At 45.4% G+C, this 10,811-nt stretch overlaps 1 long non-coding RNA gene across 2 annotated transcripts in view; it reads left to right on the top strand.

The window, feature by feature from the left end:
• The first annotated feature begins 2,289 nt into the window (after positions 1-2,289).
• The window catches only part of LOC134482088 (uncharacterized), a 74,265-nt gene continuing 65,743 nt past the window's right edge, over positions 2,290-10,811 (top strand). Inside the window, exon 1 of one of the 2 annotated variants that reach the window (XR_010058112.1) lies at positions 2,290-5,067. This is a non-coding gene — a long non-coding RNA (uncharacterized LOC134482088). Of the gene's footprint in view, positions 5,068-6,550; positions 7,062-10,811 lie in introns of those variants that run through there. The other variant, XR_010058113.1, reaches the window with a different exon arrangement.

Here is a 10,811-nt window from a genome sequence, read left to right as displayed (position 1 = left end):
CCTGACCCCAAGGCTCATACAGAAATTGTCTCTCATACAGAGAAGATCTCTTGGAGAGATAATGTCCCTGTCTGGGTTGATCAGTGGCCGCTAACTCAAGAAAAACTGACAGCTGCTAGACAGTTAGTGCAGGAACAGTTAGCAGCTGGCCACATTGAGCCATCCTCTTCCCCCTGGAATACCCCAATTTTTGTCATTAAGAAAAAATCTGGCAAATGGAGGCTCTTACAGGATCTTCGCGCAGTAAATAAAGTTATGGTACCCATGGGAGCACTACAACCTGGTCTTCCTTCCCCTGCTGCCATTCCTGCTGAGCTTTTTAAAATTATTATCGATTTAAAGGATTGCTTCTTTACCATACCTCTTCACCCAGAAGATTGTCACCATTTTGCATTCAGCAATCCCCAAGTTAATTTCCAGGGTCCTATGGACCGCTTTCATTGGCGTGTCCTTCCTCAGGGCATGGCCAACAGCCCTACCCTGGCTCAAAAATACGTAGCCCAGGTAATCCAGCCCATCAGGAGAGCTTGGCCTCAAATTTATCTACTTCATTACATGGATGATATATTATTGGGTGGTCCTGATAAGCAACAGGCCTTTTCATGCTTCCAACAACTCCAAGAGGCCCTTAGCTCCCGGGGGCTTTTAAAATTGCCCCTGAAAAGATTCAAATACGAGACCCATATTTCTATCTGGGATACAAACTCGAGTTCGAACAGATCCGTACCCCCAAAGTTGAACTCCAGCTTTCATCCCTTAAAACTCTACATGATTTCCAACAATTACTTGGAAACCTTCAATTTATCCGCCCCTATTTAAAAATTCCCCCCCCCCCGAGGCTTTAGTCCCTCTTAATGAACTTCTTTCAGGAGACTCTCATCCCTTGTCCCCCCGAGTCCTCACACCCCAGGCCACCTTGGCACTACAGCAGATAGGTCAGGCCATCTCCTCTCAGGTCTCATTCCAGATACATTATGCTTCCCCCCTATATTTTATTGTCTGTGCTACTACACATACCCCAGTGGGAGTCTTTTGGCAACAACCCCGGGCTCAAAAAGAAAAAGGACGCCCTCTATTTTGGGTATATCTTCCCTCCAATCCAAACAAGGTTTTGGCCACCTATTACTCCCCATCTGCTGCCTTAATTAGAAAAGGAAGAAAAATGTCTAGACAATATTTTGGAAAAGATCCTGACATTATTATTGTTCCCTATACTTCAGAACAAATTGATTGGCTATTTCAGTCTAATGACGATTGGGCCATAGCTTGCGCCTCCTTTGCAGGGATTATAGATAATCATTACCCAAATGACCCCCTTATACAATTCATAAAAATACATTCCTTGACCTTTCCTAGAGTTACCTCCAAGACCCCGTTGCATGAAGGTGCCTTGGTATTTACAGATGGCTCCTCAACCGGCAAAGCTGCCTATGTTATACAGGAACAAGTCACCACGATGCAGTCCCCATACTCCTCTGCCCAGCTTGTTGAGTTGTTTGCCGTACTTCAGGTCTTTAAAAAATTAGCAACAACCTCATTTAATTTATATACTGATAGTGCCTATGTGGCTCACTCTATTCCAGTATTAGAAACGGTCCCATATATTAAGCCTGCTTCTACTGCTTCCAAGTTGTTTGTAGAAATTCAATCCCTTATTATTAAGAGAACAGAGCCATTTTTCGTGGGACACTTAAGGGCCCACTCTGGTCTAGGTGGCCCTCTGTCAAAAGGGAACACCTTGGCTGATGAGGCTACTCGTGCTATATTCCCTGCTCCTATAGACCCCATAGATCAGGCAAGGCGGGCTCATGCACTACACCATCTAAATGCCTCCACCTTGCGTCAGATGTTTAAGATCTCCAGAGATCAAGCAAGAAAAATAGTTAAGTCCTGTGGAGGATGTGCCACATTATTACCAGTTCCCCACTTAGGAGTCAACCCCCGGGGACTGGTCCCCAACGAACGATGGCAAATGGATGTCACCCACCTTCCCTCCTTCGGAAGGCTAAAATACCTTCATGTCACCATAGATACTTATAGTGGGTTCATTCATGCGTCCCCCCTTTCAGGAGAAGCGTCACGTGATGTGATCACCCACACTTTACAGTGTATGGCTACCATGGGAAAGCCACAGATTATCAAAACCGACAATGGTCCTGGATACACGGGGGCTAAATTTCAACAATTTTGTGCCCAGTTTGGTATTAAACATATTACAGGTATTCCATATAATCCTCAGGGCCAGGGCATAGTAGAACGGGCCCATCAAACCTTAAAGAACATGCTTCAATGTCTAACAACAGTCACAGATGCTTATTCTCCTCTGACACCTCGAAATAGGCTCAATCATGCCCTTTTCATACTTAATTTCCTATCTCTTGATATTGAGGGCAGGTCAGCTGCTGACCGTTTGTGGCACCCTAAGTCACAAGATTCCCATGCGTTAGTACGATGGAAAGATCCCCTCACGGAACACTGGAAAGGACCGGACCCCATCCTCATTTGGGGATGAGGATCTGCTTGTATATATGACAAAGAGAATGCTGGCCCAAGGTGGTTGCCAGAAAGACTCATAAGAACTGTTAACCCACCAATATCCAGAATGGAGCTGTCGTCTCCTCCTGAGACTCATCCCTTTTCTCTTGCAGATGCTGCTCCGGAAAAAGATCCTTTTGATCCTGCTACTGACAGAGGTGATCTCCATCCCTCATCGCCAACAGCCCAAGTACTCTAACAATAGACATATGCCTTGGAACTACACCTAGATAGTTCTTACAGAAAGACAAGATGTGGCTTGGTCAATTTCACATATCTCTACTGCTATCTGGTGGCCTACTTCACTCCACCCAGACCTCTGTAAATTAGCCCTCGGGGCCGGGGCCCCTTGGGGCCTTGAACATCAGCTTGAGTTACAAGTAGCCCCAGAGGATAACATGCCCCACACTCAGAGCCATCAAACCCACAATTTGTTCATTTCGACCCACAGATCTGCCCAGCCTGGCTGCGATAATGCAATCAGACGCACCTTGCTTCAGGCCACTGACTTTTACGTATGCCCTGGATATCACAGAGGTTGTGCGTTCCACAATAAGTGTGGTGGCGAGTCAGATCACTATTGTGCCTCCTGGGGATGTGAGACCACTGGAACAACTTATTGGAAACCAACTTCTTCCTGGGATTACATCACAGTATCTAGAAATTCCCCCCCACCCTCTAACTATCTCCATCGCAACCCCCTCTGTAAGGGCAGTGAACCATCCACCCAAGGTTGGTGTCTTCCCCTAGATATTAAATTTACCAATCACGCAAAGGGCAAGGATTGGGCACATGGCTTCTCATGGGGCCTCCATCTATATCAGGTTGGGTCAGACGCAGGTCTCACTTTCACCATAAAACTTCTCAAAGAACCTGTCCATGCTTCCAAGCCAATACCAATTGGGCCTAATCCCATTTTAGTACCTCCACTCCAATCTCTTTCAGAACCGCAGTCCCCTACCTCTGCTAATCATGTTCCCACATTGTTAGTTTCTTCTCCCCAGAACCTCGTCCTTACCCTAATAAATCAAACCTTTCTTACGCTTAATGCTACTTCCCCCGATCTTATGGATAATTGCTGGCTATGTTATCACTCTCAGCCACCCTTTTATGAGGGAATTGCTATTCCTGGCACGTTTTTTCCCCACCAATGATTCTAGACATTGCTGCTGGCAACCTGGAGAATGGAATGGTTTGTCCCTCTCCCAGGTCTCTGGATTGGGCCTTTGTGTTACCCTTATAACTCCCCCCTTACAGTATGCCCACCTTTGTAATCTCACCCTTGCTCCTGATAAAAACAGTCAATACCTGTTGCCCCCTAATGATGCCTGGTGGGTTTGCCTCGATGGCCTTACTCCCTGCCTTTCAACTGAGGCCTTTTCCCCCATAAAGTCAGATTTTTGTATTCTTGTACAATTAGTTCCTCCATTAATTTATTATCGTTCAGAGGAATTTTTTCATCTCTAGGACCAGTCTTCTGACCTATCCCCCACTTTGGTCCGTCAGCGACGAGAACCTATTTCTGCCATCACCATATCAGTGCTCCTTGGCCTTGGTGCCGTGGGAGCAGGAACAGGTATCTCTTCACTCGTTCTCTCTAAATCCAGGTACCAAGAACTCAGCGCTACCATCGATGCTGATGTCCAAAGACTCCAGCAAGGGGTTGACGACCTGTCTGACTCTCTGTCTTCCCTCGCAGAAGTGGTCCTTCAGAATCGCAGAGGACTTGATCTGCTCTTTTTACAACAAGGAGGACTCTGTGCAGCACTCAAAGAAGAGTGTTGCTTCTATGTAGACAAAACAGGCATGGTAAAAGAGAGTATGAAAAAGGTTAGAGAAGGTTTAGAAAAGAGAAAAAAAGAGAGAAAAAAAGATGAAAGCTGGTATCAGAACTGGTTTTCAACCTCCCCATGGCTTACCACCTTACTGCCCTCCATTTTAGGACCACTGGTAGGATTAATTTTGCTTATTTCATTTGGCCCTTGGGCTCTCAGTAGACTTACAGGCTTTATAAAGCGACAAATAGATGATTTAATGGCTAAACCTATACAGATTCATTATCATAGGTTGGCTATGGAGGATCAACAAACACAAGACAAAAATATTATCCCACCTCAGACACTTCCCACTCCCATCTCCACCCAACCTAAGAAAGGACATTTCTGCCCCAGGACCTAATAAGGGGAGGTGTCCCAGGCCCTCCACCCTCTTGGTGACAAAGTTCCTTCTACCTTTGCTAAGGGAGGTGAGATGAGACACTACAAGGGGATGCCTTTATACAAAGCTCCTGGGCCCCCTGAGAGACAAGCCTGGCTCTTTTGATGCTCTTTATAAGATCCCTAATTAATACTTTGTCTGTGGTTACAGGGACCCGTGATTTTCAACACACTCATGGCATGTAAGCAACAACCCGAAACTACTCAAGCTAGGCATATGCAGGTCCATTGCCATCACCATGAGATGAATGATCGAGGTGTGTGCCTTGCTATCAACCACCTCCCCCTGTGAGCTGAACTGGACAGTCAATGACAGGTAAGAGAGCAACATTCTCTGACCATTTGAGGCCTAAGACAGGAGGGCCGCCATAAGCTGCTGCCTTATCCAATGACGGGCCTAGAGACGTAAGAATGGTTTGCTCCAACCTAAGACAGGCGCAGTTCCCGAGGGGCTCTCTCATGGCTTAAAGTCCTGCCCGGGACCACCCTGCCTGCTTGTGCCTTCCCTTGCCTGAGCTAAGTGTTGTTCGCCTCATGGGCCTCTGTATCCAGACAACATACGTGAGAGTTAACACCAGCCAAAAATACCAGAAGTCAGGCCTCTATCCCTACCTTAGCAAAAAGAAAGAAAAAAGAAAAATTGTTACCACCATGGTCCTTCTAAGTAAAGAAAAAGGGGGAGATGTTGGGAGCAGCCTTGAGATGGCGAAAGCAGCCTTCAAGTTAAAAAGCAATTGTGTTCTAGCCTTATGCTGGAATAATAAGCAATATTCTTCAGGTTAAAAAGCAATTATATTTTAGCCTTATGATAGAACAAAAAATAATAGCCTTAGGTTAGATCAAAGCAGCACCTGCAGCTCTACATAAATTCAATAGATAGCATAAATCTAGGTGTCAGATCACTGAGTACAGGTGGTCAGGCACTGATGGTCAGGTCACTAGGCAACCCACCCTGCTGTTCCCCCGCTTGGCCGATTTACCTGGCCAATATCCTGGTTATCAAGCCAGGCCCATTCTTTGTGGTCACCCAACCCCTCCCCACATTTTGCTTCTACCAGTATATCTTCAGCCTGAGAAAAATTAAAAATTGTCAGCTTGATCAGACCTCTTGACTTGCTGTCTGCTCTTTGCGTTTCTTGTCCCCCATTCTCTCCTAGGTGGACCCCAGACCCTGGTCGACTGCCCTGCGGGTCGGGGCACCTACGTGGTGATTTTTTTACATTCTTACAGCTATGAGGTTAGGTGGAATTTTAACATGGATTCTGCACAACTAGGTCAAGAACATAGAAGCCACAGATGACAATGCCAAACAGACTCCCTCCTGAACTTATGGACCCATTAATGTTGAGGTTTCTTTGGACCTCACGCCCATCCACTCCCTCCCCTTCTCCTGAATCTTATGTTTGGCATGAATATAGGATCATGTTAAAACCTCCAACATCCTCAGGCCTGGCCCTGGGAACTCAGGAAGGTAAATATTAGAGAAGTGGAATTTAATGGGACTACAGGACAGCAATCTACAGTCCATGTTGTCCTTGGCTCACTGATGTCTGGTTATTTTGGAGAAAGTAATGATTTGGAAGTTTATCGTTTGAACTAGGTATACAGCATTTACACTTTTATATTCACTGTGTAGCTGGGCCCCGATGTTGCCATGATCATTGCAAAAAATAGAATTGCAAAACAGATCTATCTTTTGAGTACACATCCACATATATATCTATATATCTATATCTATATCTCTCTCTATATATATATATATATAAAGTTCCCTTTCAAGGCATCCACAATAAGAAAATGTAATACAATATCCATTAAATTAAAGGTTTGGAGGGAAAATCCTGGCCTTTGGGAAACAGGGAAAACCTAGCCAATTGGACTGTATGTCTCAGGAATGGACATGGAATAGAACAATCGTCCAGAAGAATCTCCTCCACCCCATGTCACTAGATCTTGTCTACCCAAGCCAAGCCCCTGACCACCTCTCCCCATTCAGAACGAGTGACCACTAATGGAGCAAAGAGAAATCTCTAGCTTCGGACAGAGGAGGTACGGAAAGGGTTCCAGTGTGTCACGGGGAGGCTCCTGGAGATGGCACCTCAGAATCTGGTCACTGTAAGGAAAGCTGGTTAGCAGGTTGGCCATGGCAGTTCCCAGTGACGTCATCAGCAGTCCCTTCCCTGAACAATCTCTTGTATCCAGGAGAGCCCTAGCGTCTTCTGTGAGGTCACAAGTGTAATGGTGACACTAGCTACCTCTTGGATATTCCTTCAGTGCCTCTAGGGTTCACTAATTGGCGTGTTGTCCAGGGTAAGCAGGCCTTTTGGGAGGGAGAATGGAGAGCATGAGGAAATCAGAGATGGGGAGAAGGAAGCTGGCTTTCTGTCCTGGTGTAAAAAAGGAAGAAATAAATGGTCCTTGGGAAAGCTCAGTGAGTCCTGGGCAGAGGATGAGGAGCTTCCTTGAAGAGATAGCCTTGAGCTGAACCTTCCAGGTATGGGAATCAGGAGCTAAGAGCCTCTCTGAAGCAACTGGACCTCCCTGCTTGTTGTAGTTCCTGGAAGTCAGAGACTTTACATCATTACATTCCAGAAGCCAGTTGTTGGGAAGGGCACAGCTGTTTTCCTAAGAGCTCATGGCTTTTACTCTTTTTGCCTAGAGAACAAAGGTCGTCAGAAAGAAGGGAGAGACTAGTTTGGTATCCTCAGCGCAGGGCTGACTCCTTTGCCATTGACTTCTTATAGTGCAGTTTGTGTCTGACACTAATGTCTGGGAGAGAGAAGAGCTTCCAGCTGAGACCTCATCATCTCTGGCTTTCCACTAGAGTTATTCTGACCGCCATTCCCTGACAGTGGCCCCCTTAGATTTCTGAGTCAACACGTGTGATTGGCAGGCAGTTTTCTAGTGCAGTGAGGAACTGTTAGTGAATCAGAACAGGGACTGGCTCCTTCCTGACTTCTCTAGGTGTCCTGAGCAGTAAGTTGGGGAACAAAACAACCATGTTCTACCCCTACAAGGCATCTCTATCTACAGTTGTGGGATCTAGAGAGATCTACCTGTGATTCTGGGCATCTCCATAGCAACTGAGTGCTGATGGAGTCTGTAGTTTTCATCCTGGCTTCTGTACCTACAGGCTATGGTGTTCTGAAGCCAAGTTCCATCCTGTGCAGCTGTGAATAGGCCTGAGGAGGCTGTCTCCTTGGTTTTCTGAAGTATTGCTAAGGGAGCCAGAGGAAAGCACCCCCTGCTCAACAGAGCTCTGGGACTGCTGTCATCCTCAGATTCAGCTCTATATGAAGTTAGGTCAAAAGATCACCTCTCAGGTCTGTTCTTGAATGTCCTTCAGGGTGCGAGGGTTGGACTGTAATGAAGTAGCATGCAGGAGAGGCGCTGGCCCTCAGCTGCTACATATCAGTGTGTGTGGGAAACACCTGAACTCTTCCATTACAGATCAGAGAGATGAGCTGCAATCACATTCAATAGACTGTGTGCATTCCTGGGCTTTGGCTTTGACCATGCAGGTCTGTTGTCTCATACTTCACTGTTCATGTGGCCAAGTTGTGGGAAAGCCCCACTCCCAATTGTTTCCCATCCTCCATCCTGGGGTCTTAGACTTTAGCACAACACTTCACATCTTATCTTCTAGATCAACTGTCCTAACTTTACTTCAACATGCACGTCTCTGTTATCCTTACACCGTGTGTGTGTGTGTGTGTGTGTGTGTGTGTGTGTGTGTGTAGTTAGTTTGCATACAACTTTAGGGAAACCTTACCACTGAAATCCTGTAGGAGTCTATGTAAGAAATCTGTGAACTGTGGATGGGGCAGAATCCAAATGCTCTCCCACAACATGCCCTTCTAGAAAGAGTAGCATATATTGCAATAAAAGAATACACTTGAAAGTAAAACTTGGAGGAAAGGCCCTGGCATAGCTACATTGTCACTGTGAACTGTGACCTTGCTCTCTTGGCTTCTGTGGCCAGACATGAGGGCTCTGAGGCTATGCTGCATCCTGTGGAACTGTGAATGAGCTTGTGTTACACGAAGCATGTGAATGCAGTGAGAAGACAGTAGGAGGACATTGTGACACTGCCCTCCCAATGGAGACATGGAAGTGTTGACAATCACAGTGGGTGAGTCTCAAGCTGCACTTTGAGACCCAGCTAGGCAAGGTTTCACCTGTCAGCTCACTTCCTGCACATCCACCACAGGCCAAGGGCAGGCTCAGATGAAGCTCTGTTGAAGACAGGTGCTGTCCCTGGTGAGCTGGGTCTCAGGATTTGCGGAAGACCATTCAGCCTCCTGTGATGTGGGAGATCAGAGTAGTAAGAGGAAGACAAAGGGGACAGTTCTGTGTTTGGTTTTCTTGGCTACCATAACTACATCTTCCAGGCTAAGGATTTGCTCATGGAAGTCTGCTGTGTCACATGTGTAAAGGCCAAGCTGTCTGAAGTCTCAATAACACAACTGGCTCCAGGCTGCTTTCTCAGTTACTGGGATTTACACGCAGTCCTTCCTACCTTGTCTTCTAGATCCACAAATTCTTTTCTGGCTTCATGTGTACAAGGCATATTTTCTCACTCTCTCTTTGTGTATGTGTCTCTCTTTCTCTCTCTCTCTCTCTCTCTCTCTCTCTCTCTCTCTCTCTCTCTCCTATTTCTTCCTGTTACCCACAATAGCTTTACTAATGAAGACACATTTCATGCCAGTTTACGCAATACTTCCCCAGTACAATGTTGAAACTACCTCACATCGCACATTTGTGTGTAATGCTTAATTAATGCTCTTCAGAGAAGAAAGCAATCCCTCTATCCTTGTCTTAATAATTTGTTTTGTCATTTGGACAAAATGGCTGAGTGTTCTTCAGTTTCACACATGAATTGAAGTCACTGTTCCTCAGACAGTATTTATAGAGGACATCTGGGTAATAGTTGACATTTATAGGCAGGTAGGTGCTCCCCATGGATCTGTTTGGCCCTGAATAAGCACACGTAGACATATTTTAGCTAAGGGAATCATGTAGTGGCCAAGACATTACCAGATCAGTCTGCTATAGACATTTTTCTTTTGCACAGGTCAAAGGCTGTGTATCAAAGGCTGTACATATTACACCATCAGTAGATCATAATTTATCAAGAAGAATCCCTTAGGGCCACACAGATTGATCTAGGCACACTCACACAATTCTAAGACCACGGCCAGGAGGGACAAGATATCACCTGACCTGGAAACCTCCAATAATATGATGCTGTGGAGTCATATGAAGTGTTACTACATAATGAGAAATCACCTAAAAATCACATACAGGTATACAAGATGCTATTCAAAAATTATCCAGAAGCAGTGTGGCAACCTACATTTAGCACAAAGAGATTTATTCTCCACATCATAGATTCTGATCAGATCCCTTGAGTATAAAGAAAACTGTATGGGAACTCACTTGTGTATCACATGACAGTACAACTAGGTAGTCACAGCAAACAGGGCATTCAGGAAGCATGGCTGGATCTTACTGACAGTGGAGTGAGTGCATGTAGCTGATGAGGTCTGAGCCTGACCCTCAAATGTTTAAAATACCAAGATAAAAGTTACATTTGAGTTTACAGAACGATCAATACTTGCTGAGTTTTGGAACAAAATCAGGATCTAAAGACTCCAAAAATTATTTACCATGCAGCTCTGAATTCCAGTAGAGAGATTAACGGTGGGTGTTATGAGTTTAATCTGTGTCCCAGAAATATACGCAAATGGTGTAACTTGGGGTAATTAGATATGTTAAAGAAGCATGCAAAACAAAGGAGGTCATGCTATCTTTGAACAGGTGTGTTCCTCAAACATGTATGTAGCACGAGTTACCACGGAATGATCTAGACACCCACACATATCCTACAAATAATTGTCTTGCTCTCTGATGTGTGTGGCATGCAGGATTTATCCAAGATATGAAGTGTATACTCCACAAGTAAGGTAAACCCAATGTCAATGAGAGGATTCAGAATTCCTCTTCCTTTCTTGAGAAAGCACTCTGTGCCTGAGTAATGCTTGAAATGACTCAAAAACA

This window comes from Rattus norvegicus, chromosome 15 (genome assembly GCF_036323735.1).
Source record: "Rattus norvegicus strain BN/NHsdMcwi chromosome 15, GRCr8, whole genome shotgun sequence".
Classification (NCBI taxonomy): Eukaryota; Metazoa; Chordata; class Mammalia; order Rodentia; family Muridae; genus Rattus; species Rattus norvegicus.
Note: the sequence above shows the minus strand (reverse complement) of the source record. Positions and strands in the feature narration are given on the sequence as shown.